General features: G+C 39.0%; 2 long non-coding RNA genes across 2 annotated transcripts in view; one reads left to right on the top strand and one right to left on the bottom strand.

Annotated features, from left to right (window-relative positions):
- The window catches only part of LOC119485756, a 199,019-nt gene extending 180,235 nt beyond the window's left edge, over nt 1-18,784 (bottom strand). Inside the window, exon 1 of the long non-coding RNA XR_005206358.1 lies at nt 18,688-18,784. This is a non-coding gene — a long non-coding RNA (uncharacterized LOC119485756). The remainder of the gene's footprint in view (nt 1-18,687) is intronic.
- LOC119485755 lies at nt 7,732-25,981 on the top strand. The gene is made up of 3 exons (XR_005206357.1): nt 7,732-7,744; nt 21,201-21,205; nt 25,809-25,981. It is a non-coding gene; the product is annotated as an uncharacterized LOC119485755 (long non-coding RNA).
- Nucleotides 25,982-26,297: the final 316 nt, after the last annotated feature.

Genomic DNA, 26,297 nt, shown 5'->3' with positions numbered 1-26,297 from the left:
TTCAATCGCTAGTTTAAAGTCTTCTTCAATACAGCATGATGTTCATTTAGTAAATTATGGTCCGATTTAGTCAAATAGACCATAAAGCAGGGTTTGCTTTAGGGCGTGGCTACCTTGTGATTGACAGGTCGCTATCACGGCGTTGTCCGGTCTGGGAGTTGTCCGTGTTTTCGTCTTACAACTTTAATCCTTTCACAGTGTGTTTTCAGTTCATGAAAGTTAATCATAACCTTTTTGGTCGCCTGAAATGTCTTATTCAGCATTAGGCTGTACTTAACTCCACCCTCTCGTGTCACTTACATGGCGACAGCCAAATTACCACACTTGAGGCCTCAGTGGGTGACGTCACGGTGACTACGTCCACTTCTTATACACAGTCTATTACTGCTGTACTATATGTTGGCTTGAAATGTTGATGCAATATGTTGTCCAGCTTTTGTAGCAGACACTGTGAGCAGATCAGTCAGGTAAAATCACATTATCTGATAGATGAGCTCCAGAGTTTTAAGTCCTACAGTATACAGTATCCTTCAGTTGGCATAATGATGGAAAATCCCTCTCTCGTGTGATTTCTATTTATTTTCCTTCTACTTAAGGTGAATCATGTAGGCTTTAATGCACACTACATGCATCATATTCTCCTTGTTGCTCCCCTTAAACAACCCTTTACAAATGACTCCCCCCTTGCATAGTTAAGAAGTAATCAATCTCTTTTTTAGATCGCTTTCATGGCTGCTGGACAACTCGTGGTCAAAACCTCCACAGGTATCTTTAAGAAAGGGCGATATATGTACATTTGACCAACTGATTCTACACTTTCCAGCTTTCCAGGTACACAGCAGTCAAAAATAGCGACTGTCGGCTGGAAATATTCGATACTGTAAATATTTTCAAAGAAGTGCTGTTAAAGCCCTGAACATAATCTGACCTGTGGGGTGTAGGGGTGGTAATGTTCCATGAAAAACAAATCAGTTTGGAGGGCTGCTGTTGTTTAAAACTGTTTGGTAACCACTGATCTAGGGCCACATGCCAAGTATTTGTCTTGTTTCTCTCATTGTGCTACTTCACCAAGCATTGTGAGCATTGCCTGTGCTAGCCTGAACCAGGTAATAATCATATCTTTTATATTTCATCAATTCTTATGACATTAAATAAAAGGTATCGATCCAAAATCCATCACCTCATTGCTTCACCATTAAAATTAAGTAGACAAAAAAGAATAAAACTCACAGCCAACCTAATTGTTTTCACGGGCTGCTCCATCAATGTTTTCAAATCTGCAAGGAAAGCATTGACTTCAGATGAGAAGATCATCATCTTTATGGCTTTAATTCATTTAACCTGCATGGCTCATTTGGGAAACGGATCACCCATAGTGATGAGATTAAAAGTATAAATTGCGGATCGGTCATTTCGAAGTTGAGTTTTACCTTTATAAACCTACTTATTTTCTGCATGAGACAAGAAAGTCTTAAAAGTTTATAGAGTGCGGATGTCATGCATTGCAGCATTTTTTCAGTTGCTGTCTGTATCCAAGACAATACAGATTAAGGTCCCCTGAACATAATAAAACATCAAGTCGTGCAAACATAAGCATGAGTGTACCTAATTTACATAAAATAAAATGTATGCCTCTCTTGACCAATATATTCCAAGCACATTTAAAAGAAAAAAGTCTTGATTCTAATGTTTCCAAGTATTGCCATAAACTGTACTGTATGTATTCTTGTCAAAAATTGTCTATGTTTTCCAGGTTCCCACAACAATTGGTAAATAAGCCAGAAGCATTTTCATTCCAGCACTTTGATATTCAAGCTGTTTAGAGGAATGTTCACAAACTGCATTATATTCTGTATATTCAGTCACATGGTTGACAGAGCTCTGTCTACAGACTGATTTGCATCAAAAGTCAAATATTTTTTCCGTCATAGTCCGTTTAGTGATTTTTACTGCTAATGCAAAACAAATTTCACCGGTAATGGGGGGGGAGTCAAAGTTCAGAAGTGCGAGTTCCGCCCGGAAACATTTAGCTGTACATCGTTAGCAACAAGTGTTAATGTTAGCAGAACAAGCTGATTGCCGTGCGAGTCAGTCACACTATTGTTTTTCTCCCTTCGGCTGCTCCTGTTCGGGGTCACCACAGCGGATAATTTCTTTTCGATCTAGTTGGTAACCCGGGCCTCGACCAGTCGGGTATGGAAATCGTATTTTATGATACGCATATTTGATGTGTTTGCCAGTGGGCAAAATGCCACCTCAGTCCCGAGCAGGAGGATTGTGTCTGTCTTTGACACTTGCACTACTGGCCTACTTGTCATTTTGCAGTATAAGGAATAAGAGACCGTGTGTTGTCACATACGTTATATATATATGTCTAAAATTTTAACTTTTTTTTTCACCTACAGATGAAAATAAGTACAGATTTTTTATTCAAAAATATATTTAAAATAAGTGCAGATTTTCTGTTCAGTAAGGAGAGAAATAGCATATTTTCTGAAGGTAAAATATTTAATTTTATACTTTTTATGCTGCCTTTGCCATGGATAAAAATCATGGCCAGAATACACCAAATTGCCCCTTCGGCACTTGTCACCGCAAAACCTGGACACAAGTTAAAAATGTTCAGTCAAACTTATTCTCACCAGCAACCATGCAGTCACACTTAACCCCAATCTATGTTATTACAATATGTACTACCATCCCAAAACCATAGTGATAACAAATCAGCCATGATGGAAATGTCATAGGTTAATAATGTTCTTCCTGAGAGCAGCTCCTGTTTTATTCAAAAAGTCTTAATGCAGGATGATGACTACAGTATGAGCCTGAGGCTTTATAGACTCTGGGAGCTCTGAAATCATTTGAACATCTTTCACCGATTTTGTAAAAGCAATATTACACACAAAACATATTTCACATATTTCTGGTGATTTATACCATGAATATACTTCCAGCAGTTAATAGACTTGAGTGATGCATCACATATTAATAAAATATGAACCTGCTGACTCCTGAAACACTCAAATTATCAAGACCTTTACCACTGCTAACAGTCAAGTCAACAGAATTGTAGAAATATCATATTTTAATGTTACAGTAGCGCCCCCTGTGGGCAGAATTGTATGACACGTTACACACTTGTGGCTGTATGTACAACATTACAAAATTTGAGTTAGGGCCCGTTGCCACATCTTCATTAGGTTTGGTAAACAATACAGATACACTTTAAGTCATACCCAAAAACAAACTAATATGTTTTGTATTTAACTATGGCATGCACCAAGTTTGGTTAAGATTAGATGAAATATGTGCAAAAATTGTCTTTACCAAATAATCCAAAATAGCAGAAGGATTTAATAGGCGCAAATGGGCCTATATCAGTCAAATCAGCATAATCCATAGAACACACATATTGTTCTGCTATACCTCACGGTTCATGAGCTATTAGCCAAATTGTAAAATACGTAATAACTGACTACATGGTGGCGCTATTGAGTACATGCTGTAATATGTTGAGCATATCTCCATTGGGCACCATGTGGCAAGTTTGATTACTTAACCATGCATAGTATTTGAAATTTTTATTTTGAATATATACACACTCCCATAGATGGCCATTCAAAAAATTATTACAGTTAAATATTCATGTCTCAATAACTGTGCCGGATATCAAAAAGAAAAGTAATAGCCCCCATGATACATATGCTTTATATGCAGGGCTCGATATTAATCAAATGGGATCCGGGGGATCACCGGCGATCCCGGCCAACATAACTGTCTTTAAGAGGCTGTAGCGCACTCAGTTTTAAAGCTAGAGTGGAGATACTGGTATCAAATGAAACTAGACGACCTAAGGGGCTACATAACGCTACTAATCTTGGCGAGGGAAAAACTGTAATGGCCATATTCACACTTCAAGATGTGTGAATGAATATGAGTTCTATGGGTATCCGCAAGTCCCCCCTTTACAGACATGCCCACTTTATGATAATCACATGTAGATTTGGGCAAAACCCATGCACTCTTTTTTCATGCAGCATAAATTTGTAATCTTCACCCATTCTAAAATTGGTAGATTTGAATATTTCCAAACTAAACAATCTTGGAATTGCATATATCGGTGAAACTCTTAGGGATTCGATGAGCACAATTTCAAGCAGCGTTCCCCACTCGCTAGATCCGCCGCTCTGCACTGCTCTCATACGGTGGTTACAGCTGATAACACTGTCCTGACCAATGGCGTCGTCGCGGAAACGTAGCACCAACCCAACGGTTCCCCCCACAGGTTAACACTGTTATCTCTGTCAGCACGTTTTGCCATTGTTTCCACTGGTAGCGCTGTTAGCAGTGTTAACTGCGAGCCCACTAGCACAGCCATCGTCATGTTGAGAGCCGTGCGGAGGCAATAGAAATGCTCCCAATCTCGCATTTAGCACTTTTACCAAAACTGTTTAATCTTACTCCGACATATAAGCTTACTGAAATATACTGAACACAGCTCATAAGCGACTGGGTGTGTCCACTGCTGAGTGAATCTATTATCCTAATACATTTCAAAATTTTCAAAAGTCTACTTCAGAGGTCAGGTCGTAAATATTAAAAATGCATGATATGGTCAGAGGAGGGAGATCAGTCTGCAAAATGACTGGTTTATAATCAGGGGCGCAGCTATTTTCTCTTAATAATCAGTGAGTACCAGTAGATGTAGGCTAGTACTCACTTAATGAAGTTGTTATGGTTGAATGTCTGAGCAAACAATTGCTTATTTACACATCTAGCAGATATAGCAACATTAGCATTCATTTGGAGTTGTGTTCTGTCTCAGAGCAGTGAGATAAGAGCGGTCGGAGTGAAAAGAGTAAAGTTGCAAGTCATAAAACCAAAACAATGAGTTGAAATATACTGAAATGCTCTGTCAAGCTGAGGATAGCTGCAGAGTCAGTGATAATTCTCTGCGTGTTCATCACTACAAACTACTCCTTTGACATTACACAGTCATTTTAGTAATTGTTGGTAAAACAAAATATTGATTTAGTGTAGCTTTTAGATGTAAAAATGATCAATCTCACAAAGCGCTGTTCATAGTAGCATGACCGCTAACAGCAGCATCTTTTGGATGTTGGGGAAATTGTCTGGATTTCTTATTGTAACAATTTTGACCAAGTCATAAGAACCTTCTATACCTGTTCCAGCTTGCTTTCCAGGTGCATCTATTCCCCCACAAGACACTGGCTCAACAGATAAGCAGGCCTTTTATTTCTACAACATGTCAGTGATTGTTCTGTTTCCAGATGTGTGGATATCGCTCCTCTCCTGCGGCCATGTTTAAGGCTCGAAAATCATAAAAGGCTCACATGAACTCAATTCATATCTGTTCGCAAATAAATTCACGTTCTCAGGACACCTGTTTTATCCCAGTCTGCATCAGTATTTGCAGTTATCTGTTCTCATCATCAAGCAATGATGTCAGCTGTCCAACAGCTGAAAATCAGAAAACAGGATCCGCACACTGCATAGGTAGCTCCTACCAATTTTAATGAAGCAACGTTTCATTCTAACAGAGATCTTCGTCAGGCATTGTCAAGTCACCATCACAAAGCACGGCAGGCAATATGCAGACACAGACACATCACCACTCAGGTGCTTGTGATCTGCTTGATTTGAAGTCAATCAGGTCACACAGCTGGATCGATCATGGGAGGCAGAACATTCCTCTAAAAGAGAACACGGAAAATATCATTGTCATTGTTGCAGAAGCACTAATCTATCACATCACAGGTTAAGTTCAAACATTATAAGTTACACATCTTCAAAAATATTTATCATTTAGAATCATTATGTAGAACAATAGATGTATTTGTTTGTCAATCGTCACTGGACCGCATTTTTGCCGTCGCCATCTTGGTTATTTGCAGCCAGTTTGTACATGTACAACCGAAAGCTGAATAAGACATTACTAGGCAACCAAAATGGTTATAATCAACTTTTATGAACTGAAAACACCGTAAAAAGGTTAAAGTTGTAAGACAAAAACACGGACCACTCCCAGACCGGACAACGTTGTGTTAGCGACCTATCAATCACAAGGAAGCCACGCCCTAAAGCATTCCCTGCTTTATGGTCTATTTGACTCTAAATGGGACCATAATTTACTAAATGAACAGCATGCTGTATTGAAGAAGACTTGAAACTAGCGATTGAGACCATAAACTCATGTTTACAATGTTTACTGAGGTAATAAATCAAGTGAGAAGTAGGCTCATTTTCTTATAGACTTCTATACAATCAGACTTCTTTTTGCAACCAGAGGAGTCGCCTCCTGCTGGCTGTTAGAGAGAATGCAAGTCTAAGGCACTTCTAAGTTGGCTTCACTTTTCAGACCCGGAGGTATCCCTCTGGATGGAACGTCAGCACAATCACCTAATATCAGTTGTTTTTGGGCCATTCTGAAGAGTTAACCTTAAACCAGAAAGAATATCACGTCAATAAACATGAGCTGCTTTTCAATGCCACTGTGGTGATGTTCTACATGTAAATACTGATATGGAGCAAACAAATGTGGAGAATCCAATTTCCGATGCTGGGGTTTGTAGTGCGTGTGTGTGGAGTTTGGTAATACATTTTTTTCACCCCAGAGTTGCGGGTAGCTAAAAAAAAGGCTGAATGGGAGGTCATTTAATTAAGGTAAATAATTAAAAAACTAATTTCACAGGCTTTACTGTGATCATTTTCATAATAGAAGTGCCTTACCTGTGATTGAATTGATGAATGTAAAAAGTCAAGATTTGAAAAGCTCTCTTTTGGCTGAAGTTTAAAGACATGATCTGTGAAATCCTTATAATACAGGTAGATGTCTTACGATTGTAGGGAGGCACCAATTCTACCTTTTCTTTCCCAAATCTATTCAGATACCTAAAGTGGGGAAATTGTCCCATACTGAACCCCAAAAAGGGCAAAAGCAAATGCCGTACTCCCAGATAATTTAATACTCTACAGTAATATAATACTTGCTTCATCCCCTGAGGTTTTAATGTCTCCCCGGCAGTGGACACTCATGCCAGGCCTGTCCTGGATCTTGGCCACAACTGCCGCAGTGGAGATTTAGTGGCTTGATGTGAGGGAGCATGGTCCACATCACTTAGTTGTCTTTTGGCTCATAGAAACGCTGTGTTATTATGAAAGTTTAACACCTGTGAAGGGAGATTTGCTCTTGTTTTTAAATAATGTTATGATGCTGTGGATCTGTGGCTGACAAAATTAACTTTCTTAATTAACACCAAATAAACACTAATACTGATGACAGTCACCCAGAGCCGTATTCCTCTCCCTGTGTTATACTGCCATGGACAGTATTGGAAACTAAAATCTTTCAACACCATTTTCAAATGCTACTTAAATGGCAGTCACAACAACAGTTGCTTCATTCAACAATAAGGTGATAATTAGTTGTCAACAGAATAATAAATAATAATGCTGCAGATTTCATAGTTATACAGATCAAGCAGGTTCTTTCATAAAAATAAGTGGTGGCATTTATATTTTATGTTTCCCCTGACTTCATTCAACCTTTACTTTCCCACATACTATTAGTCATTTATATCAAGATCTATTTAGAACAGAAGTGCACCTGGTTTTAAATGGTGCAATGGATTTAAAAGCTTTTGGACTGTGCTTGTTAAAAGCTATTCACCATATCATTAAGAAGTACAGAGGTTGTAAGACACTTCAGTTAAACACAATTTAAGTATAGCGATTTAAGTATTTATGCTTGCTTAGATGAAATGGCATCATTAGAAGAAACTCTAGTGGAAATGCAGACTTTATTTAATGATTGGGCAGTTGTATTGCAAGAAGTAGCATGTTCTGAGTGTAGATACTGCAGCCTTCTCTTGGCACGTCATACTTTGCTGCATATCTTTCCCTTACAATTTTGTTCTGCTTTTTGTTATGAAAAGAAAAATGTCATCAACTTGCAATTTTGTTTTTCTGAACTGTGTATGTTCAACCTGATCTGACGGGAAGGCGTATAAATAGCACGGCGTTACAAGGACATTCTGCATGTCATGAGGACTTATTTTAGCCTTTTTCGCAGGTCATTTGTACGCCGCTTTTTGTGTCATTTTATGCCACGCAACACGTCCGCAGTTAGCTTTAGGCAACAAAACCACATAGTTAGGTTTCGGAACAATTTCACCATTGGGATTAAAATAAGTACGTAAACTAAGTACAATACGTATGGAAACAACCTAACATAGGTGCGTAAAACATGTCACAAACGTCACTAAAAACCACATCACTAATGTAAGTTACAAACAAAGCACTGGTCTCGAACACCGGTGTCCTGGTTGAAAGTCCTGTGTTTCACTGTCACAGTGACGAGTGTGACATTTTACTCAAAGTTGAAAATTTTTCAAGTTTCGGCGACCAGAAAAAAAACAACAAACGTGCAGCAAAAACATGAACATAGCAGTTGTGGCTGTTTCTTATCATCCCCTGCAGTTGGCTAGTCAATAGCACGGTATTGCAATATTGCGGATATTGTTTGGGTCTGGGTCTGCACCCTTACATAATATTAATAATGTCTAAAATGTATTTTAATTTATTCAGGAAATAATTGGGATACGTGGCTATTTGATTTTGCTTCTGTTTTCATCAAGTCTTTGATTTCTAATAAGTCACTGGCAGACAAGTTAGAAATGACAGAGGTGATACACAACTTAAAAATGATGTAGCATGGTGCAGTGAAACTGGTAGGCTCTTCCTTTAGACCATGAATTGAGTGTCTGAGATGAAAAATGATCACACCTGGAGCGAAGACATTTACATACTTTGACACCTGACAAGTGCATCGCTAAAGGACACCATTCTGTAAAAGGAACAGACAGAAGGTAATAATGGTTATTACACTGAAGAGTTAGGAAGTTAGGGATGGAGAGCAATAAATAAGGACAGATGTGAAGGATCAAAAGGGGGAGGCTTCATGGACAGTAATGACCGGATTATTATACAGTATAAAGGTAAAATATTTAATGACTTTGACTCCTTCCTCCTTTGTTTGAGGAACATGTCATTGGGAAAATCTTGGACCTTTGTTTGTCTCCATCATGTCTTGTCATTTGTCTCTTAATCCTCTTTTTTCATGTTTATTTGATAAAGTTTCTGCTTGTGTCCTGATTACAACAAAAACAACCAACACCTTATGGGTATTTCATGACAGCAATTTTGTCTCTCATTGCAAAAAAATAAAATCACAAATTACTACTTGCAACACAATTACTTACTACCCAGAAACATATATAAATGCCTCTGTTTGCTCACACTGGTACAGAGCCCCTTTTCAAAATCCAATTCATTTTCTTATAAGCAGGGCAAATCCTAAAACAAAGATTGAAAAACAAAACCCATTTAGAAGAAGAAAACCCATTTAGCCTCACAACACCACTTGCAACTAAGCTAACTTTGGCTTGTCTGAATAATTTAGGCTGAACTCATGACCAGTCATGTCTGGCTCATGTTTATGGAGAGAGAGCTATAGAATTAAAGAGTGTGTGTTCTTGCTGATGGTATTTGCTGAATAATTAAAGAACTACAATATGCTGACTACATTGCCTATTGCCCATTTTATCTAGGGCCGGCACCAAAATAACTCTAAAGCCTGTACATAAATGTACCCAGTGCATGTGTAATAAGTATGCTGCTTCAATAAACTAGTGGCTCATTTTATCGAAATGGCGAAACATACAAAATACATTTGTTAACCCTTTAAATATTCTGACAACATAAACCCACATTTAAAGTTGTGTATATACATCTGTGACCACAAAAGAAACAGGCTAAATAGGGAGACCATGTACGTTTATTATCGCTGTATCAGTTTAGAATAAAAACCAAAAAGCTCTGACACAAATCTAAATTCACTATGTTTTCTTTGTAAATACACTTTCTAAAGGCCTTTGAATTACAATTAAAAATAGCAGGGAATATAAAAGGGGGTGGAAACCCCAGATGAATGTCTCATGACCTTCAATCTTACACATTATTTTTTTCTTCAATCCTGACTACTTTTCCCAACCAGCTTGAATATCTGTGAAAAAAAGAAGACCCCATGTGTATTATAACTAAATAGCATGAGTCCATGAAGTTAAAATACTCTGAGCAGCTTGTGCGGCGTTATCCAAGTGTAATTGTAATGATTACTCCAGTCCAAATAGCTTATATGTACTTCATTACCTCTAACACTTAGCCCCCTAGCAGCTGTTTTATTTTGAAAGGATGAATAGTCATGTGCCTTGTTACAGTGTTCTTTGGGGACACAGTGTGCGAGCAGAACCTCCTGGAAGACCGAGGAAATGGGAGATAGTGGGAGTGTATTTACAGGCTTTTTTCATCAAACACAAGTAAATTGTTTGGATGCAAACTGCTTGGATATGTTGCCCAAGCATTAACATTACAGAAATGTGATGGCCATGTTATGGTTATAGCCAGTAAACAACCGGGGCCTAATCACTTGTTGTTTGTGGCCAGATTGGAAGCTGGACATAACCCACTATGTATCTGGTGTTGTAAGAGAACCTGAAAATAATACTATCAGACAAAGGTTTTCAGACATTTGAGGTGAATGATATCACCAGAATGTCACTGGAAAACTGCAGAGAACTGACAGCATCTTAAAGAGGACCTATTTTCAGGTGCGTACTTGTATTTTGGTGTCTATATCTATATGCTTTAATGTTCAAAAGAATGCTTTATTTCTCACTAGGCCATGGGTGAGCGTCCGTTGGCCTAGTTTTTTCGGTGTGTCAAGCACCCATGGCTCTAGTCTGCCCGTGTTGGAGTTATTTTGGCCGATTCAGCATGTTGAATCAGCGGCGGGGCTCGAGAAATCACTTTGATTGGCAGTTTAGCTCAAATGAATCAGTGCACGAGGAGAGAAATAGACGTGAGGAAAGCAAGCCGAATGAAGTCAAGAGAAAAAACACAGAGGGTTCTTCTCATTTTCCATCTTCATGTCATCTGATTATTCTAATAGACGGATATTTTCACAACGACATCTGGAATGAAGTTAAGTGGTGAGTGAGAGTGGTGTGAAAATGGTCGGCAAAGGCCGCTTTATTTCATCCTCTATTCAGTCCTCTATCTTCCGGTTTTTCCTTTTTGAATGACAAATACAGACTACTGCGACCTGCTGGTAGGGAGAGTTATTTCATCTCACGCAGACGCAGAACGTACGTGGTTGTTGGTCATCGGCTGTAGTATTTGCGTTGTGTTCAAGTGCAACTCTTTGGCCCAGACAAAGGCGACCTGAGGCGACTCAACAGTCGGCCTTCGTCGACGCTAGTTCTTCATAGAGTAGTTCTAGCCCAGTCTGCTCTGATTGGTCAGCTGGCCCACTGTCATGATTGATCGACTGAACCAAACTCTTCGGACTCTGATCCAGCTCCACTCTAAATAGCTTTGTTTGCGGGTGTGCCAAACTTGCCGCTTGGTAAAATGTGTTACTTGGTGACATCACCACGTTACAGAAGAAAAGGCAGGACTTCATTCAAGGCATTTCCGGCAGTGCAGGATCAGTGTTTCTGTGGGGGAGAGTAACTCCCTTTGGTGTGGACTTTTGGCTTTATAATGTTGCAGACCTTTTACATGCACAAAAAAACAACACCTATATAACACACTAAAGGAAAGGGAAAAAGCACAAAAGCATAATAGGTCCCCTTTAAAGCCTTATTGTAAAATGACAAATTCTTGCTAAAAGGGAATAATAACAGAGCGGTGGTCTTTTTGTCTCAAACAATTAAGATCTGTTTGAGAATCACAGCTTAAATGTAACATAACAGCATGAATGTCATCCTGACTGAAAATGAGTGACCAGTTTCTGATGAGCATCTCTATTATTAAAGGAATACTTTAACATTTCAGATAAGCAAATTCGCTTTCTGAAGTAAAGTTAGATGAGAGGATTGATACCGCTGTCATGTTAAATATTAGCAGCTGATTATCTTAGCTTAGCACAGAGACTGGAAACAGGAAAACATTTAACCTGGCTCCGTCCAAAGGCACCAAAATGTGCTGACCAGCACCTCTACAGTTTTACTAATCAAAATTGTTATATTTCGTTTCTTTTATCCGTGCGAAAACTGACGTGTTAAAACGACAATTCACCGTTTTACAGTGCCGGATTATTTCCTGGCTCTGAGCAGTTGCTAGGCAACCAGCAACGTCTCCAAGATGCTTGTCCCAGAATGTCTTACTGACTTCCCATTGTTGAAAGTTCATGTGCAAGAGGACACATGCACCGGATTCAAGGCAAGCATAGGTAAACAAACAAATTGCTATAGGTGCTTTGCCAGCAGCATTATCTATTACGTCTTTTAAATTCAATGCTGAAAATGTTTCAATAGTGTTTACTTTGTCTCTGACTTCCAAGGTGAGAAGAGTGTGGCAGAGAAGGAATTGGAGAAAGTCAAGTAATTTCAGAGATAACCAGTAATTGATGACTTGATGTTACTCTCCCTTTAACAGCCTTACAAAAAACATAATAGTGATGCCCTCCCTCTCCTATGTTAGACACAATGTATAAGGAAAGCATGTTCTTTTTTCCTCTGTTTCTTACCTCAGTAATGCTGGATAGTCAGTACAGCTTGAAGTTACACATCTGTTATTCTCCTAAAGTTTAACAAATTTCCCAGTCAGGCTTCAATACAGAGGAGAATAATTAAAGGCTATATATGGAAGGGAACAAGTGGCTTAATCACAGGTAGACCAGATTTGGCATCTTTAAGTTAATGATGAGTAGCATCATGCGTGCAGTATGCGCCATCACTATCAGTTTGCTCATAACGTGTAATGAGACTGGGTTTCCATCACAGCAAGGTGGCCTCTGAGATCAGACTTGACAGCTTTGGAGATGGAAATGACCGTCAATGGCAATAGTGGGCCATGATCATCAAAAAAAAAGATTGCATGAGGTCATTTTTTACTTTCTGATTATTTTTGATTATTTGTACTCATGACTTTTAAAAGTAAAGTGATCTAATTTGCTTTTAAAAGTCTCCAGTTTAACTTTCATGGTTCAATGTCAGCAGTGTTGCCCATTTCTTCACTGATTCTGCTGGGTCTTATTGCTTTTGCTTTTTACAGCAGTAAACATTTTCCTGAGCAAATTGTACATATTGTATTATCTGTCGCTGGGAAGTCATTGAGTGTATCATCAGTTTTGCAAACCACCGCTTAAGATGTCTCATGTTAGAGAGATATATTAATTGTTCGGTACAATAAAGCCGATCGAATGGCGACCCTTTCTTTACCGTACTCTACTATGTTTTGTCCACTTGCTAGTGTTGCAGCGCTGCTCTACCTGTACTTAACAACAGCCCACAGTGTATTTTGCTCTGATATATGAGTGAAAATTAGAGTATGTGAAATATTTGGGCGCACCAGTGCGAATGACTCGTCCAAGGTGGCACAATACATGGATTCGCTAAACTCTGACTCTAACTCTCTCTTTTTCATTAGCAAAGTGCAGTGCACAAAACATTCAGGTAGTGGCGTCTCATCTTTAGCCGCTGCTTACAGGGTTCTACGATAAGGATTGTGCCACGTCGGGTTAGTAAATCGAGCAACCCGCTTGCAAGATCGGGCAAGTGGTAAAAAATAATCGAACACATTATTTTTTCCGGAGCGGTGTGTCCTTGTTCTGGTTTACTTAAATACAGATTAAACATGACAATTAACTTTAGTCTTTACTGTTTTTTAATTAACTTCTAGAACATAAACAGTTTGTGAAGGAAGCAATTGACTTGATGCAATTTGCAGGTAACCTTCTAGACACGACTGCTCCAAAGTTGTTGCTAACTTTGGGGCTAACCCCCTTCACTTGAATCAGCAGGTGACAACCAAGACACGGGAACTTGGCTTGGGTCTTGAGGAGTTGTAGCATTTACTCACCGACAAATAAACTGTACACACACTGCACTGCTACGTTCACAGCTATAACATTATTGTTGACTTCATACTCGCTGCCCCACGCACAGGCTCTCTTTATCTCTCTCTCTCTCACTGACACTCGCTAACGCACAGAAGCACACAACCTACACTCTTATTCCTTGTAGGAGTTTGCAACCTGTAGAAGACGTTTTACTTTTAAAAACATTTAAAAAATTCATAATTCCCTGATGCTTAGGCCCGACAGAGAGTAAGGACAATCATCTGTAAGGACAGAAACTCTGCTCTGTAACACTAACTGTTTAATTGTGAGTGGACTGAGTTGTAGTTCCAACAACTAACTGTTGGTGCAGCTGCTGACTTGCACCCAGGCAGTAACAGTGACCCCATGGGGTGTCTACACATGCTTGTGCAAGTGTAGCAAAATCGCCTAACACCTCTCTGAATTGAAATATGATGTTCTGAAATGCCAGATAGGTATGGGCTTCCCCCTCCTATCATGAAGGGATAAGAATCAACTAGTCAGCACCATCTCATCACACTTTGGGCACATGTGCACAGAGGGAGGCTGTAGCTGGGGGGAAGCTGGTCATACCGGAAAATAAAGTATTGTCCCTGAAGGCAAAAAAGTACATATTTCCTGTGATGGGGTTGTGGACATTGAGGTACGCATGTCAGATCTACAGATGTAGCTACTCTCAAGGAATCAAAAGAGACTCTATTTCCTCTTCCAGCACCACTATCTCAGTGGGTTTAGAGACAGAAAGGAGGAGGTTGATGTTGAATTGAAGTGCGTATCTTCTTCTCAATGTCCTGTCCAGCCAAGGAAGAACCGGGCTTGCAAAGCTCCGTCCTTGCAGAGATAACGCTCTGAGGGCAGGTATAGGGAGACAGAAAGATAATAATATACACAGCACTGGGTATAGAGCACAGTGTGCAAGCAGCAAGTGCTGAGCAGAGAGAAAGAGAGAGCGGTTTCCTCCAATGTGACATAAACAGATCGTAAGCAGATTGAAGTGTAGCAGAGGGAGAAAATAGAGATTAAGAGGCTGATGCTCCTTCAATCAGCTCACCAAAGGTCTAGCCGGAGGAGTGTGTGTGTGCAACCTGAGCAGCGCACATGGCTCTCCATCTGGTGTACCGAATGCCTGAAAAAAGCCTGCGCTGTTAACTGGATGCCCATAATGTCATCAGTCATCAGTTTGATCTGCTGGTGGGGGTAGATGATCAATGTAGCTCTCTAAGAGAGCCAAGTTACTGTTTAGTGCTACACCTGAAGTAGTTTTAGAGAGCAGGTAGGTGATTTTTCAGCCTCGCCATAGGTGCCTGTGGCTGACCTGAGCATCACATATGGCTCTCCCAGTAATGGGAGCAAAGGTGTACGACATCTTTAGAGTCTGTAGCCATTATCTGGACCAGGACAAATATCCTTGGCCATCAGCTGAGTCGACTGGTGGGTTGGACGCTTGGAAAAGACCACCAAGAAGGCTGCTAGATAGCTAGTTGGAGCCTGTTGTGCTACACCTTCAGCTATGTTAGCATAGCAGTAGGGATGTCACGATTTTGTTTCTAAATTGTAAATCGATCGAAATTAGCTTCCGATCTTGATCATCGAAATCAAAAGCAGGATCGTCGATTATTTTTCCTCTTCGCATTCACCAACTTACGTGTGTTTTGAAGGAAAAATACAGCTGTACTCAAGAAATGTGACAGCCAACTCACTCATGGTTAAAACTATAAACCAGCACAAAAATCCAAATGACCTAACTAACCTAACTAACTTCCTGGTTGGCTTGAAGGCCTGGAGGGACAAAGTCAAGTCATTTACATTTATTCGTTTGGCAGATGCTTTTGTCCAAACGAAGCAAATTATAAAAAGTCAAGTCGATAATACTTGATGGACAGTACACAGTATTAGTTTGAAACCACTTTTTTCAGACATTTGTGTTTGTACCAAGTATTCCATTATCTGAAAGGATGCTGTTGCCTATTATGTTTTGTTTTTTTTAAAAGCCCAGTGATACCTTCCTCTCTACTAAAGCTGCTGTTGTGATTGTGCTGCTTCAATTTTGAATCTTCCAAACTAACTGCATGTTGTAGCAGAGTTTTTAAAGGGACTGGTACTGAAGGGGAATCTTTGAGCCCTGGTTGTGCATATCTGTTTTAGACTGACTGACAAGTAGAGGCACCAAGTCATGCAAAAATTGCCTGAAGTAATGTAAGATGTATTTTGAGCATTGCCCCCTGGAAAGATGGGAGCAGTCCCACATAAATCCCAAATCCTGTCCATGATGTATCCACAATCTTGCAGATATTTTGTATTTTATTTTTCTTCCATTAATACATTTATATACCCACCCTCAAAGGATGGAGGCTTCCATTGGACAATTAGAGTCATCAATTAAGCTCCATCTAATATGTAAACAGTGCTATATCCAGAAATAGGTGTCCATATTTAGCTTATAGTGCTTTATATTACTGAGCAAGTGTTGCTGGAGAGATGGCGTTATGCTAAGCGATACCAGCAGTTACGAATTAGCTTGTTATAAGAATCACAGGTTTCAAGTTTCTATAGTAGCTTAGACCTCTTAATCTTTTAAGACCATTAAAGCTCAAGTTTATAGAGCCCCCCATTAAATTGTATTCATTTTATTTGCTTTACTCTTCAGCATATCAGCAACTTTCTCACAAAATCGTAGGTTTAGATTCCTTTTTCTACCTACTGAACATTTAGCCTTGACTGAAATAATGACTAAATGCCTATTGAGTGCTGTGTGTTCACCTTTTCCTAAGGTGCCCATCACATAGTTTGTATTGGTTTTGTGAGCCATATCCAGTGGTATTATTCAAACTGAATGCTATCTTATTTATTGATTTTGTAATAGCATACTTGTAAGATGCTTATTCACCACTGTAGACCCGGGTGATCTCTTGGGCAAGCTCTCGCTGCAGAAATAACAGAATGAAAGGCCCATTTTGGTAGTCTTTTGTTAAAAGTCTTCACTGTTCAATAAGTTTCTGATCTTTTTTTTTTCCCAGTCTCCTTTATAAATTACAAACCAAACACAGCTTTCCCACCACCACTTCAGACACAAAGGTAGTGCATCTTGGGTATAGAGAGAATTAAATATAGCTCACAGCAGTGTGGGTCAGACATGTCTCTCTGTGTCTCTTCCTCTGTCTGTCTGTCTTTCTGTCTGTGTGTCTATGTATCCATCTATCCATCTGTCTGTCTCTCTTTCTATCTGTCTGTCTGTCTGTCTGTATCTCTCTCTCTCCCTCTATCTCTCTGTGTATCTGTCTATCTGTCTGTCTTTCATTCACCATGTCTCTACTGCACTCCTGTGCACAGTCTCTTGTTACCATAACAACCAATGAATCCTGTGCCCTTCAAAACAATTAGCATTCAACACTGTTGCTCCTGCCAACACTAACCGCATCCACCCATCCTGATCCACCCATCACAGGAGCTCATGGGTCCTGGAATAAAATGCAGCATAACGGAAATACAGCTAGGTCTGATGTGTTTGCGGGGTGCACAGGTCCATGTAGGCCAGTATGTATGCTCTGTATACTGACAATACATCTGCCAACCTTAAGGGCCAGTAGAAAAAGCCCTCGGCCTCCTTCCCAATATAATCTACCGTAATGAATGCATCATTGTCATCAAAGTCGTGATTTCAGGCTGATCCTGGATGAATAAATGCCCGGAGCTTTTTCTCTATAAGCTTGTGAATACAAAAGTGCAATGTTCAGAGTGATGACTTCTAATTGCTTTAATCCGCCCCTTTTTCTGGTGATATGACAAGCAAAGCCTTAATCACCTCGGCTAACAGATACTGCTTTTAATTGAGATGCATGGGACAGGCTAGAGCCCTAGGGACCTGAAGGTTTGTCATCAGTTCAGTCATTTTTTGACTCAAAATATAAACACTGACACTGTTTCAACACAGGTTTATCATCATGCCTGGCATTGGACTTGAGCCAAACATTAATTTGAGAGATACTATAAGTGAATTCATTGAATAGCTTTGACAAAGAAACTGCATTGAACTTTAAAGTGTTAAGAGCCTCTTGAGGGACTTTTCTCAAAGAGAGGAAACTATCTTGTTTTCTGTGAATCAGTCTGTTTTATACACAAAGCCAGTGTCAAGTTGTTACCCACACTGGAGAGAAGTTTTCAATGCTACACATTAGGGAGGGTGGGTGCAACGCTCCTGCGGTGGCTTGTCATTCGGGAAATCATCATCAGTTGTAAGCACCGTATGAGAGCAGTGCAGAGCGGCGGCCATTAGCTAGCAAGTGGTGCACGCTCACATGCACAAACATGCACTAAAAGCATGCGTGGCTGACCCAACGATGTCAACAAACCAGAGAAAAGCTCAGATTACAACACAAACACATATGGAGAGCAACTTCATTCTCTGCTCAGGTAGACATTACTCCTCTATATCTTTACATAAACAATAGTAGTTTGCTGCTGTATTAATGCTCTGAATATTGAATTTAGCACCTTAATGTTAGCAGCTAACGTTAACTAGCTGTCTGCCAAATGGCTGACATTTTCCTTGCTCTGACTACTGTTACCGTTACATTCTCCACTAGCACCGCGCTGTTGTGGTTTGCTTTTATCACGTGACAAACTAGTTTCAATCAGTTCTTCTTCGCTGCTCAAAAACAGTAGTTGACAGTGATACATCCGGGTCGACGGCACAGAGAAGGCTACTGTTTTGGAGCGGCAAAGACGAACTGATTTCCGGTTAAACGAGTTGATTTTTCTCCGGGTTAATAAATGATGGTATCAAATCGGTGCATAGACATGCGTACTCGCCGATGCCGAATTTTGGGCAGTATCGAACAAATTTCTGTTACTCGTATCAGTATCGGAACAACTCTAATTCCTAATTACACATACAAATCTCTGATTGGCTGTGTTGTTTTTCCAACTGGAGAAACTGATGTCATCGACAAATTAACTATTTTAATCGCTGAAGTCTGAAATTACATTATGTAAATATGAAGTAAGCGATACCCAGAATTGTAATGCAACTAGTTGCCTACTCTGGAGGGCTTCTAACAAAAGCTGTGTAGTTTGCAATGTTATCAATAATTAATGAAATTCCTCGTTATACCTACTGTTTTAATTGCATTTTATATATTTTTTCTAAAATCAGGATTCCCAAAAGGGATTGGTTGAGTATAGCCTATAGTGAACTCATATTCATCACTGTAGCCTTGGGGAACATGAGAACTTTGTTGAAGGAAGTTTTTGGTGCTCATCTGCGCCGCACCAATGACAAGTAGTGAGACGCCCTTTTGTTAACAAAAAAGAAGGATATCTGCACTGTGAGAACAACTTTTCCAATAATTTATTCATTATTCAACTTTTTGGTCAAGGATTCTTCTCTTCAGAACTTTTTATTCAGCCAACACAGTTACACTACACTCTGCTTTTTTTACTTTACTGATCATCGCTGGCTTTAGCAGCAGAAGCAGAATTACTTTTAACTCATAAAATGATCTGTGTTTGATAATATTCATTCCTAATAATAGCTAATTCTTAAGATATAAGAACACATATGTTTAGCGCTGACCCGAATGCTTCAAAGCGTTGACCGTTGTCATGGTAATCAACCTCCAAATCAGTATTCGAATGCTCCGTTTTTGTTATTTTTGAGTATGTAATAATAATGTATAAATCACAAAATAGGAAATTAAATAAGGAATAATCAAACATTATCATTCTCATCAAAACATTATTCATTATTCATATTCAACATTAATTATTATTAGTTATTCTCACTGTTATGTGTAGAGGTGCATGTGTGTACAGTAGTGCGTCAGCGGCGCTGTCCCGAAGTCCCAGAGTTTTTTTGTTCCTTCTTCTGGACCATATCACGAAGAAATGAGCTTGAGCCGTAAGGCCCTGACTGACATCACCCGCAAAGGTCGTCGCAGCCTTTTAGCCAGTGTGAGGTAGACGGAAAGGGGAAGCATCATCGGCAGACTAAATACTGTGACAGAACATGCTCCCACGGGAACAGAGGGGATGCCACAAGCCTTCTATCTGGTTTCGAGATCTGTTCAGCTGCACTGCACACATTGTTTTCAATCGAGTTAGCAGTTCAGAATAGATTCAATCAATTAAAGTGACATTGTTGCAGGCTGGCAGTCAAATGGAAAAATTAAATCATCTTTCCAAGTATTCTGGCACCAATACGCCCCCACAGAGAGAGAGAGACCATTTGCTTGGTGAGAGTGATGCAGATTAATGCCCCAAAACATCCTAATTGACTAATGAACCTTTTTCAAACAACAGAATTGTGTTTTGAGCTATAGAACACCCGGAGATAAGCCCAAAGTCAAAGAAGCCATGTAAAAAAAAGATAGTCTTTTGTCTCCTAAGTGCTATCTGCCACATTTTTCAAACATAGAAATGAACATGCAGTGATTGATACTAAAAGAGGGAAAAATCAGATCGTTGCATATGACATCTTCTTGTAACATGAATGTCACACGCCCAAATGCAAACGATGATTATCTTGACTATAATAGATGGGATATATTTACGTGCAGTTTAATATATTTGTTAAGCTGCTGGATGTTCCTCTGCTTTGCCGCGTATCGTACAGTATCGTCGTTGAGATCAGGAATCGGTCGTCTCACTTTTATGTTATAGTTTATTTTTGAAAGTTTAGAAAGTGTCCCTCCTAATGTCAGACATTTAAAGTGCAAACTCAAGGTATATTGCTGGTATGTTGAAGGCAGCAACTCACAAATTTTTTGAGAGGGTTTCCTATCAGCTTATGGCAGGAGATGCATTGAAATATTCCTGAAAATACACCCATATATTACAAAAAAACAACAACCCATGGCTCATCCCAGTAGCAAACAACAAATTCATCGTCAAGCAGCAACTATAGCTGAGCTAAACTCACATACTACATAATTTAAATGTTTGTCTTACTTCAATTAAATCATCATTTTGTGTATTTGTCAACTGATCATAATTAAAATTACATGGCTAAATAATTGCTGTTTTTTCAAACATTAAAAAAAATCGATACAGCAGTATCGCGATATTTTGTGCGGCAATATTGTATCGATACACGGACATCAAGTATCAATCTTTTATTATATAAACTATTAATTTTGCAAATAGAAATCAATTGGTAACAATTGCCAGGAGCATCGTATGAAAATAAAATACTCTGGCAATACCACGAATATGAGGGCTCACCTCACACGCCACCATTCAGAGATAGTTAACCATTGACAGCCAAGCCGACACTGAACGCGCTTGGCTTGACAAAGCTACCATCCAATTCTGAGCAAGTTAAGAAAATAACATCATAAAATGTTGTGCAAAACGAAGGCTTTTGTTACATAAATCACAACATATCTTATCGCAATACTCAGCATATCGCAAAATGTTTAAAATCGCAATAAGATCTTATCGTGACTTAAGTATCGTGATCGGGTGCAGGTCGAATCTCCGCAGACCCTCCGCTGGTTTCTGCTTTCTCGCTTTGGCTTTGTTTTGGTTTTTCAAACGGATTTGACGTCACGTTACTCAGCCCACAACAATAAAAGCGGTAACTTCCTTCTACCTATGCATAGACTTAAATTAAGCAAATATATTGATTCTAACATTAAAAAGTAAATTTCAAAATCGTAAAGAAAACAAAATTGCAATACATGGGTGAATTGATTTTTTGTGCAAACCGCCAGATGATACCATATTGTGGGGCCTCTGGTGAATCCCAACCTTATTAATTTCAGATGCCAGTGACAATCTGGTTAATTTGGAGGATTGGCTGTGAAGCTCCTGGCTTTATACTCGTGGTTAAATAACGTTTTAATCACCATACTATTTTAGGACCCAATTTAGCCTTCATTGAAAAATGAAACCATATATTGTATTTGTGAGTTGGTTTACCTCGGACTTCTGTAGGAACAAATGGGCTTAGGGTTGAGTGCCACAGTTAGGATAGCAAAGTCACAAAGTATTGAAAGACAGACTAACACATTGTCGGTTTCAGTCCAAAAATATGGACTAATGCCATAACTGTTAATTATTTATTTTTCTATTTGTTTGTTTTTTCCTGTATGTCTTATATTTTTCAGACCCATGTCTGAGCTGCTCTCTTCCCCAGATGCAAACAGCAGGGATCAAAATCCTCCTCTCCCATAAAGCCTCATATCTCTCGAGCATCTTTAGCTGTTCTGCCATGACAGGGGTGGCTAAAACCAGATATTCTGTGATAGCAGGGATTGTAGTGACCGCGGACACAGAAATGAGTGTTTTAACCCCCCAAAAAGAGCTGTCACGGATTATAGAGATTATTTGACAAAGCACTCAGCCCATCATTTTGACTATAACTCAGCACTGCGTCATCGATCTTGGCACTCTCGGAAAAAAAAGGGCGGGCGAGTATAACCTTTAGCTACATCAGCACGGCCACCTATACAAAACAAATGGCTGGACCTCTGAAATACTTGCTGCGTGTTCAGAAAAAAAGAGAATGACAGCAGTATGGCTGACCACATGAGGGGAATGATGGCTACAAGAGGGGTTTCATTTTTCACACAGTCAAAGATTCAGAGGAGCGCTTCAACGCTACTTGAACAAACCTCTTGTGAGGAAAGAACTGCACTTTGGAAGAAAAATAAGTCACAAGAAGAACACTTCTGTAAATAGATTTCAGTATATGCAGGTTACACCTCCATTGTTTGTAGTTAGATCACTGTCACACTGTAATTTCATGGCCTGCAGCGCATTCCATTTTCAATCAGGTACCTATATGTACTTGTGACAACATATAATGTTTTGCTCTCAGCTAAATCACTGCATGCAAAACTATAATTGTTTTTACGGAGATGGATCATATGGAAACTGCTTTATGAAAAGAGCATGTATTACATGCATTGTATTATATGTATTATATGTACTATATTAGTCTTTTATTAAGACTAAATAAGGCTGAGCGGTGACTGTTTCAACACGATCATAATCTCTTTGTTTCCATGGATTCACAGGATATTCCAGTCCTGCAATGAAAACAATCGCTTGAAAATTAAAGAAAGGTTTGCAACAATTAGCCAATAAAACGCAGCATGGAGGCCGATTTAAGGTTGTCACGGTGAGAAAGGAAATTAGAATTAAAGCACACAACTTGAAATTAATATTAAACTAAATAAAAACTCAGTAAATGTAGTGTAAGATGAACTGCTTGTGTGGAGAGTTAATTATCTGAGACAATGAAACCTTTTATGTGTGCTTCATTTGACTGAGCTGTCAATGTCACACACTCCATTGTTCTCACAGTAATCAATATCTGATGTAAGACACGGTGGAATCAATTCTTTTCCTTTGCCACTATTTTTTTTCCCCTATGCGATGGTTCATGTTCGAGTTGATCCAAGGACATTTGGCCTGCCTGCTTTCTGAGTTCACACCTTTAATGTGAAAGAGTCTGTCACACTCACCTTATGTAAGTAATACATGTTGCAATTACGTCTGAATGCTGCAGTCTTCAGGGTTCACCTCAGTCAAGATCTCTTTGCATTATCTGTTTTCACTAAGCCTAACAGTGAGGTTCTTAGACAAATAGTCAATATAATTAAAGATCAAGAGCAGAGAGTTCAATGGGAAACATGTCGATCGCTGTGTGAAGACGGGTCAATTCAGGGAAGGGCTGCACAATTTATGCAAACTTTATCGAAATCTCAATATGGCCAACTGCAATTTTCAAATCGCAGGAGGAACAATATTTATTAAAGGCAAAACGTGTGTCAAAATACCATTTTAAATTAAATATTGTGGTGCTGCAGAGATGTCCTTGCCTACACATTATATTCTGCAGACTTAATAAAACATCTTTGTTTGGTACAGAGCCCTGCAAAAATCACACCATAATCATTTGAATATGTTTTTTTCACTGAAAACGAGAATAATGATGTAAAAGTAGCATTCCCTCATTGCAAATTATATCGCAATTGCAATATCAGTCAAAATAATCGCAGTTAGATAAATCAAAATCGTGTAGCCCTATTGCAGAGCCATTAGGAAATACTCAGTGAGGTAAAATGTATAAAATTTAAACATGCTAAATAGAAAATAGTAATATAAATCAAAAGACAGTACGTGTTTGAATTGTTATAAGCTGTATTATGAGAGAGAAAAAATATTTCTGACATTTGTGCTCTTTTGAAAATACTAGAGCTGTCAATCGATTCAAATATTTAATCGCGATTTATCACATGATTGTCCATAGTTACAAGTAACATGGAAGTTGGAAATTATGCGTGCTTTATGCAAAGATATGTATATATTTATTATTGGAAATCAATTAACAACACAAAACAATGACAAATATTGTGCAGAAACCCTCACAGGTACTGCATTTAGCATGATAAATATGCCCAAACTCGAGGCAAACTGCAGCCCAACAGGCAACAACAGCTGTCAGTGTGTCAGTGTGCTGACTTGACTATGACTTGCCCCAAACTGCATGTGATTATCATAAAGTGAGCATGTCTGTATAGGGGAGACTCGTGGGGTACCCATAGAACCCATTTTTAATTCACATTTCTTGAAGTCAGAGGTCAAGGGACCCCTTTGAAAATGGCCATGACAGTTTTTCCTCGCCAAAAGTTAACGCAAGTTTGGAGCGTTATTTAACCTCCTTTGTGACAAGCTATGACATGGTTGGTAACAATGGATTCCTTAGGTTTTCTTCTCCAAAAGATCAATACGTTAAAGAAATTTGTGTCGTTAAAACGTATTTGCGTTAATATTGCGTTAACTTTGACAGCCCTAGAAAATATTTCTGTAATGGATGATAAGCAACACTGAATAACAGATACAAATAACAGTTTCTTCTGCTGAAACAGGAGACGTTATGTAAGTGTTTGTATTAGTAACAAACGGTTAATGTATTGAAGCTTTATTTTAGGGTCGCTGCAGGACAGAGCAGGCTGAGTGGATTGGCCTCATTGTTAGAGTCAACAAGCCAAGACGTTGGGCCAGTGGGGCACATTGTCAATGGCTTTGTAGAGCAAAAGGCTCATGAAATGGTCTTTTAGAAACACACTTGGCTATAGTTACATTTATGAAGTGGTGTGCAGTTTGCATCTCTAAGCTGCTCTGCAGTGGGTTTTGGCAATATTAATGGACCGCACTGCCAATTATTCTGGTTTATTTGGCCGCAATAAGCAAAAGAAGAAGAAGTAAAAATACCCATTCACAAAGAATCACCTCTTCAGTTATTTATTGCAGTTTGGTCTCCCAGCTATTTTCAACACAGAGAAAATTTGTAGTGAATAATTTATAAATAAGCCGGAGCAGTAGTGATTCTATTTGTGTGTGGGATTTTTCTCATTTTAGTCCATGGACCTGGTTCTCAGGGGTCAATCCCTCACAGCAGCACAAACATAGCACACAGGGTTGTGTGTGTGTGCGTGTTTGGCCTATTAACCTGCCATGTCAATTTCTGAAATAAAAATTAGTATCACCTTTGTTTGCACTTTATGTTTATTTGTCAAAGATTTGCAATATGCTTATCGTCTAACTCTAAACCTACAGTATGCATCCGTTATCAATAAGTTTTATGGATGTCGTTAAGCTGTAAACTTGTTCATATTGACCTGGTCTTAGTATATTTTTAGTTGTATAATACTAAATAGTTTCTGTCCTACAGTATTATTTGTTACACTTTTTAAAGAGAATTTCACTTTTTCAGCACCAATCTCATTAATTTCAAGAGAAGAAAAAAAAAAAACATACAAGACTTTGCTATCAGTAGTTTTAAATGAGGATTGATTCTCAACAGTAAGAATGAGGATCGATATTTGTCCAGCTACAGATCAGGTGTCCTACTCCAGGCTGTTCTCCTACACCATTCGTAGCTGTACCTACGTAAAAAGTAATGCACTGTAATTCCTATATATTCCACAAAATCCATTCGTATGTAATTCACGTAATCGTGAACCAGGAAGTATAAAGAGTGACAAACGCGGAAGGAGGTTGGGTACAAAAACACCGGACTTTCACCCAGGAGATCAGTGTCTGTACCCCGCGTGAAACCAGAAGTCAACGTTGATTTAATTGTCACAGAACTTCCGTACATAAGTTACCTAACCAAGTAGATTTTTTCCTAAATGCAACTAAGTGGTTTTGTTTATGTGTTATGTTTTGCTGGACATTCGTAAAAAAACTCACAAAAAATGAATAACTTTTTGTAAGAAATCATACCAGCCGTTGTATGAGGATACGTTGCATACTCAGGGGTATACAATCTGCTGTTAGTGTGTAGATGCACCCCTACCTGTGGTTAACAGTATACTAATTTCAG

Source organism: Sebastes umbrosus, chromosome 3 (assembly GCF_015220745.1).
Source record: "Sebastes umbrosus isolate fSebUmb1 chromosome 3, fSebUmb1.pri, whole genome shotgun sequence".
NCBI classification, from domain to species: Eukaryota; Metazoa; Chordata; class Actinopteri; order Perciformes; family Sebastidae; genus Sebastes; species Sebastes umbrosus.
Note: the sequence above shows the minus strand (reverse complement) of the source record. Positions and strands in the feature narration are given on the sequence as shown.